Genomic DNA, 7588 nt, shown 5'->3' on the forward strand with positions numbered 1-7588 from the left:
GCTTTTCTTTGAAGATTGTGATGCTTTCCGATTAAGAAAGTTAATGTCAGTTTGCATCTAAACCACAAAAAGGCAAAATATATTTAATGAAATCTCAGTACCTTCCAGTGAATGCATCAGGTGGAAGAGAAAATAAAGCTCTTTACCCACTTGCAAATTTTGTAATAATGGACAGGCACCCACTCCCTTGGCACACATAGAGGCGTTCAGTCAGGTCATCGTCTTGCCACCCACTGTGCACTAGCAGTAAATGACTGGGGCAGATTTCTGGTAGTTTCAGAAGAACAAACTGCAAACCAGTTTCTGAAGGCAAAAGCTGTATGTAAATGTGGTATTGAAAGGGATGTAAAAAACAGAAGAAACATGGACTTACTGGAGCATGTTCAGTGGAGGGTCTTGAAGGTGATTCACATCACATGGGGGACGATGCACGAGATTGGGATATTTGACAGATGAGATAGGAGTGAAAAGGCTGGAATTGTTCGGCCCGCAGAATAGAGAGCTCAGTGGGAATCTTATCAATGTGTACAAATATCTGATAGAGGAGAGCAAGAAGATTGAGTCAGGCTCTTTTCTGTTGTCCCAGTTCCAGGACAAGAAACAACAGGCACAAACTGAAACACAGGGGATCCTCCTAAGCACCAGGAAGCACTTCTGTGCTGTGCAGGTGGTTGAACATTGGAATAGGTTGCTTGGAGAAGTTGTGGAGTCTCATCCTTGGAAAATGTTTAAAACTAAACTGCATTTGGCCCAAGGCAACCGGTTCTAGCTGGCCGTTCTTTGGGAAGGGGTTGAACTAGATAATCTCTCAGAGGTGTCTTCCAACCTCATCCATGCTGTGTCTGCACAAAGCAAAGGTCATCTGCCATCCAGGAAAGCAAAGGCGTATTAAGAATTTGTTCCCAGCATGGTATTTCTCTTTTTGAAATCATTTCTTTGAGACCTATGGAGTCCTATGCTTCCTTTCTCAGTTTTTACACCTTTGCTAATGTATCCCTCCCTAGTTTTCACATCACTTCAACTCCTTCAACACCTTTGGTGCAAAGCACTGCATCAAATACAAACTTGTCTTCAGCACCAGGGCATAAATTTATTGCCTCAATCTGTATTTCCAAGGCAGTTTTATGAGAGGCCGTGTGCTCAACTCCATTAACAGTGCTAGCCTCAATGACTTTTCCTCCACTTCTGCAATTATCTGTGGGATTTTTTCTATGATTTCTTTTATGTGCAATATACCTGTCTAGCTCTGGTCCATCTACATTTTTATTTAATCTTCCCTAATGCCAAAGAAGCTATTTCCTTTCCAAGTATCAATACCAACCAAATCCATTCAAGATGTAATCTCTGGCAGGTTTCTAAGAACAATTTACTGACATAGAGTTTGTTTTCTTACATGCAAGCCTTCTGGGCAAGGATTGTTTATTTCCAGTTCCCATACAACTGCAGAAAGATTTTTTAGTCCCTAGCAAGTAAAAATACTGCCACTGAGGGAGAAGCAAGCTGGAGGCAATGCAACAGCTTAGCCCGTAGAAGTGGATTCACTTTCTGTCTGGGGGACACAATGTATAGATGTGACAGCCCAGAGCCTGACTGCCCCTCTGAAGGACAGATCCAGTAACAAACCAGTGAAGGGTAACTCCAGCTGAAGTGGACTGGTTGGACCCTCTGCATGCCAACAAACAATAAGCAACAAGAAGGCAGATGCTGAAGAGCTGTGCACTGGGTGAGGCAGAGTAGGGACCAGTGCCACTTATGGCTGTATCCCTGGAGGCCTGTGTCTGTGTGTGACCCCAGAGGCCTTTATTTTTTATCCCCTGACCTTGTCATCTGCAAAGCAGCCTCAGAGCATCCGGAGCTCGATTTGAGCCTTCCTGCAGGCAGCGCTAGTTCTCTCTTCCCTGTGAGGTAAGCACAGATCCAGGCCACCACCACACTCCCTTTCCTGACAAGAATCCCCAGGTCGGGCAGCTGCTTCCCCTGTCTGGCAGAAGGCCAGCTGCCACGGGGGCAGAGCTCTTACCACCACTGGAAATATCCCTCAGCCCAAAAGAGGCCCCTCAGCTCTCTGGCACACAGCCGTTTCCTTCAGGCTCAAGACTGTGGTTCTGGCTTTTTGAAGAAGTGGTTTCGCTGCGGGCAGTGACGTGTGCCTTGAAGACACCACCTGCATGGCTGGTCTCACACACTGGGGCTGGGGACAGCAGGGCATCAGCAGTATGGCAGTGTGTCTGCTGCGCCTACTGGGTAAGGTTTCCTCAACCCGCTCCTCCAACCCTTTCCTCCCCGTGTCCCAACCTCTCACTGCATCCTTTCATATCTTGCCTTTCTTTCTCCCCTGGCTTCCTATACATTCCTTTTCTCCTGCATCTTTTATTTTCCGTCCTGCTTTTCTTCTGTTTTCTGTGTGTCCTCCTCTCTATCCCATCTCCCTGATCTCCCAGCCTGGCTCTTGTCCTGATGCATTTCACGCTCAGAGCAAAAAGTATCTAAATGTAGTGGAGTTTTTTTGTATTCCCGATATAGAAGTATTAATACTAGCTTGATCTGATGATCACTCTAAACAATATACCTACAGTTTTCTCGGTAAATAAACTTTGAGTGAGATGTGTTGAAATTTGCATCTGTATTTCAGAAGGTTTTGTTGTTGAACGATCGAAATAGAAGATGTGGTATTAGTATCTAGAAAGTATCTCTGTTTTTTTGGAGAGAAATTCTGCCTATACCTCAACTGTTAAGAGAAAAGAAAATAACAGTGTCTTTTATCTCAGATGCCTCTAACTATTTTTCTCTGGCTTTAAAATAAATGACTTGCTCCTATCAAACATGATCTTGCTGATTCAAAATCCAGGGCCAAGAAAAAAAGTGTTTTGTTTTGTTTTGTTTTGTAGTTTTCTCTGTTCTGATGCATTCCTGGGAAAGTTATTTATGGTCCATTTTCATCTCCATATACAGGAGTAATATTTACTTCAAAGAGCAAGTCTTAGATGGTATTCATTCATGTCTGACAGTCTACATGAGGTATTGCAGGGAAGGTGGAGTAAAATGAAAATGAGTATTTTATGATCTCCCGCTTTGCATGATTGCTGATACTATTATTAAGTAGTAGCACTCAAAAATGGACTTCTGTGTTTTCTTCTCGACTGAGCTGTGCTAGTCTTGCTGGCAGTAAAAGAATAAACAAAAACAATTAGCTTTTGGGATATGGTAGTTCCTGAAGGCCTCTGTGAAGAACAGACCTCAGCATGGCTGAGACAGCTCTCAGGAGCGAGAAGAGCTAGAGAAGGACCAGGGAGGACTGTTGCATTGTATTGAGATATTACTTAGTCAAAGCAGGGATATAGGGAGGAAGCAGTACTTCTTTTAAGGCCAGCAGATATAGAGAAGAAACCAAATACTTTGAGACATGCAAGCTGGATAGGGTTTGAAAAGACAGATGGAACTCACAGCAGATGTCCTGAGAATTGCTGGCTCTATGAATCTCTCTCTAGCAGATGACTCTTTAAAAGAAATTCTGATGGAAAACTGTTAAGCATTTAATGAATTATATGTAATTTGTTAAAGATGGGTGTATTACCTGTAAAAATCCATGTACTGTCTAGAGCTAAGCCCTAAGATGGGTGAACACATAGCCTGTGTCTGCATGATGAACCATAACCATCAGAAATTGCAACACTTACCCAGCAAAAGGAAAGCCAAACTGCAGTAACTTCTGGAGGAGAATCTCCCCAGTATGTACAGTATGAACGCATTGGGTCTGCCTGTGAACTATACACTCAGAATTGCAAAAAATTCAAGAAAGAAAAAGCATTTTGTCTGTGTTTTTTTCTGGAATAAATAATACCCAGCAGCAAGGAATGTAATCCCAAGAACTTCAGAAAATAACAAATACAGTACAATATATATGTAAATACAGATATATATATTAAAAGCACTACTCCAGTTCCTCATCTTCTTAATGTTTTCTGGTTATCCTGAACAAGAGCTTGTAGTTAATGACAATATTATCTAACATACAGCATTAGTGGATGAGGTGGGAGGATGGATGGGAACTGAGGCAGTAATATAGCTTCATGTTTCACAAGAGAACTTCGGTGACAAACAGAGACTTTCAGTGACCTTTCTCACCAGAAGAATCTCTCCTTAACAACTGCTCCTGCCCCCTTTATTTGTGTTGCACCCGCTGCTAGTGAGAGCTGCTCATGGAGTTTTATGCAATTTCAGGGCACCTGAGAGAAACAAAGCTCTGAGCTGTTAAGATCTCAGCATGGCCGACAAGTGAGAGGAAATTTTGTATGAGCAAAGACTGCAAACTCAGGCCCTAACAGTCTCTGGATTAGATTATGCTGTATCTGATTGCATGAAACTCCTGGAACAATTATGTCAAAAAAACCTTTGCAGAACATAAAAGCATCTATTTCCTTCTGTGTGGCAGAGAACCCAAAAACCATGAGATAGGACAGCACATTCTTACTTTTTAAGGGGAACCTACAAAATGGGCGAGACCCAGCAGGATGCATTTGAGTCCCAGCAGTAGGACCCAGCAGCCAGCAGGATTTGTCCTGTCCCAGCTCTCTGGTACCCATCTGGTGAGCAATCCAGAGCAGGCTCAGGTGCTGAGCCCCACTGCAAGCAGAGAAATTAAATCAATCAGCACCAAAGGGGGAATCCAGTTTGATTCTAACTATAGTCTCTTTTCTGAAGCATGCAAAAACGTTGGTGCAAGATTTCTCCAGCTGTGAATGCTGAAAAAGGCTGGTAAGTGGTCTCCTTAATCAGGGAAACATAGTTGTGCCCAGCAAAACGTATTTTCATGGTCATCTATCACTGTGTATTTCATGAATCAGAGGATAAGGCATAATTTCTGAGGTGATGATTCCTGAAGGTGAGAGAGGATTATATGCTGATACAAGTGAATATAACTTAAAGCTATTGGTGTTTTGTTTATTTTGAGGTTTAGCCCCATTTACTTTTTCCTATCTTCTCAAAAATATTTCTCACATTCCCCAAATTTCCAGCTATTGAGAAGCCAGAATGCCCAGCAATGCATCGGTGCATGCTGCTCAGTGAAGCAGAGCTGCAGGCATCTCATCCTTCCACAGCATCCCCTTCTACATCTCTTCCTGTTAGGACCTCAAAATAGTCTAGCACACAGAGCTGAATCCAAGCTTCCTCTTCTTTTGTTCCTGCATTTCTGAAAATGCAGCTATTGAAAGACACTGAAGTTCATGCATAAGCTCAGTAATGTGCAAGATTATGTACTCTTAAATGAAAAACTACTTTGGGTCATTATGTTGAGCTAGTTTTTCTGCAAATTTTCATAGAAGTGTTCATTGCAAAAGACAGGGGTGAAAACATACAGCAAACATTGATGGAATTGAAATTGGAAAGTAAAACATTTACAGGGCAAAAATACAGAAATATGGAAGAGTAGGAGTGGGTAACCAATAGAGGCAGAAAGCAATTCCAGTTTTGTATAGCAGCAGACAAGTATTGTTTTATTCCAATGATCTCACAGTTTCAAAAGGAAAGTAGGAACCAAAAATCAGTTCAGAGACAAGACATTTTTTCCTTTTTATGTTTTGTAGCAAAACCCTTCTCTTTAGCTCTCCCTCCTTCTGTCTGTCCTTCCCTCACCCACCCTTCAGGCTGTCTCTGTTCACTCCCTCACGTGCTGTCCAGAAAGAGAAAGACAATGTACTGTAGCCTGGTATGGAAACTCGTTTTCATTTAAAAGAGAAGTTTTACAATGGTGGGATGACAAGTGATATCATTTCACTTTCTGCAGTGTTCTGTTTTCATTTCTCTTTTGGGCAGATCTTTTCTCACTGCTGATGAGGCGCTGGAAATGTCATATCTTTACCTTTTGGTACTTAACTAAAGTAGCTCTTGCTTGCAGGAAAGCAGTAATTCCACTAATATTGGTAGAAGTGCTGGAATGTGTCAGGTAATGAGCCTGGAGTACTTTAACACAGAGTACTTTAAAAAAAAGAGTTAAACAAAGCAAACTTACTTTTGTCATTAGCTGATTCATGTCTGTTTGCTTTACTTCAGTGTTGTCTATCCAGCTCGTTAATGGCACAAATATGTGCCATCCCTGTGAGCAAACATCCTGTAGAGGATATTCAAGAAGGAAAGCTCAGCACCACTTAGTGATTAGTGGAGAACTTCTGTGGCAGCATTGCTCCTGTGCTTCTTTACCCAAAGAATTATCCCTTTGTTCACAGAATCAGAGGATGGCTGAAATGGGAAGGGAGCTCTGGAGGCCACTTGGCCCAGCCCTGCTCCAGCAGGGACACTCAAGGTGCAAGGTGCCCAGAGCCGTGTCCAGGTGGCTTTGGAAGATCTCCAGGGAGGAAACTCCACAGCCTCTGGGGGGCCTGTGCCAGTGCTCCATCACCTGCACAGCACAGCAGTGCTTCTGGTGTTCAAAGGGCCTGTGTGCCAGTTTGTGCCCATGGCCTCTGGTCCTGGAACTGGGCACCACTGAGCAGGGCCTGGTTCTGACCTCTTGGTGCCCTCCCTTCAGGCATTTATAGTGACTTTTCAGCCAATTCCAAAAATAAGGGAATATCTTCAGCAGTCCCAGTTACTCTTGATAAACTGTGAGTGGTTGGAAAGGCACAAGCTGTGGGTGTCAGTGGGCTCCCTGCAAGCATGAGCTTGCTGAGTGACTGCAGATAAGTCACTGTGGGACCAAGGTCCAGGAGACCTGTAACTATTCTGCAGGGTGGAAGGGCCGTCATTGACCCAGCTTGTCCATGCAAAGCAGACAAAATGAACAGTAACAAGTAGAAGAACAGTTCAGCTGTTAGAGCTGAGCTTTTATCTGCAACCCACATGGTGGGTAGATAGAAAGTTTTCTTAATGAAATGAAAGGCAAATAAGAATTTGAATACATCTCTGCAGTTCTTCCTCACCCAAGCCTAGGTAACCACAAACCAGAAGAGGCAGGACAACTTGTCTTCAGCATTTGCTTCATGCTAAGGTGGTAACTATTTTCAGATTAAAGCTGTGAGTTACTGACACAAACTGAGGACTCAAAGAAGTGATTACAAAGCAGATCTATAAATTAAGGAGCAATATGATGTTTGGGCGAGTCAATAACTATAAAAGAAGCCTGAAACAGCAATAGGAGTTTGGGCTATTCATAAACAGGCATAATCCTGCACTAAAAGCAACTGATTCCCAGAGGTACAGCAAGTCTCACGTTTGCAGGAAGGCAAGTGTAGAATTAGAAAATCTTGAACCCGATAAAAATACATAAATCAAACTGGATTGTGATTCATTCTGGCTTAAAAGATTGATGGAACCAAAACACCGATCACAGAGCATGGTTTGGATAACAATCTACAAGAAACATAATGGCAGAAGCAGTCAGTAAAGCTGGATGTGTAACAGTATTGTGAGATGTATGCCTGCACTTCATGTCATCATTAGCTTACTTTGTAAGGCACCAAAGCAAACATATCTATAGGTAATCAGGAAAAAAGCAGGAGTAGCTCTCCTGACTCCCAGCTATGTGTTCTGTTGGAAAAGGTTCTGCCTTGTACTCTGATAGAGAGGTATAAAATACATCCCCAGCGCTGAT

The sequence above is a fragment of the Meleagris gallopavo genome, chromosome 1, assembly GCF_000146605.3.
Source record: "Meleagris gallopavo isolate NT-WF06-2002-E0010 breed Aviagen turkey brand Nicholas breeding stock chromosome 1, Turkey_5.1, whole genome shotgun sequence".
Taxonomy (NCBI): domain Eukaryota; kingdom Metazoa; phylum Chordata; class Aves; order Galliformes; family Phasianidae; genus Meleagris; species Meleagris gallopavo.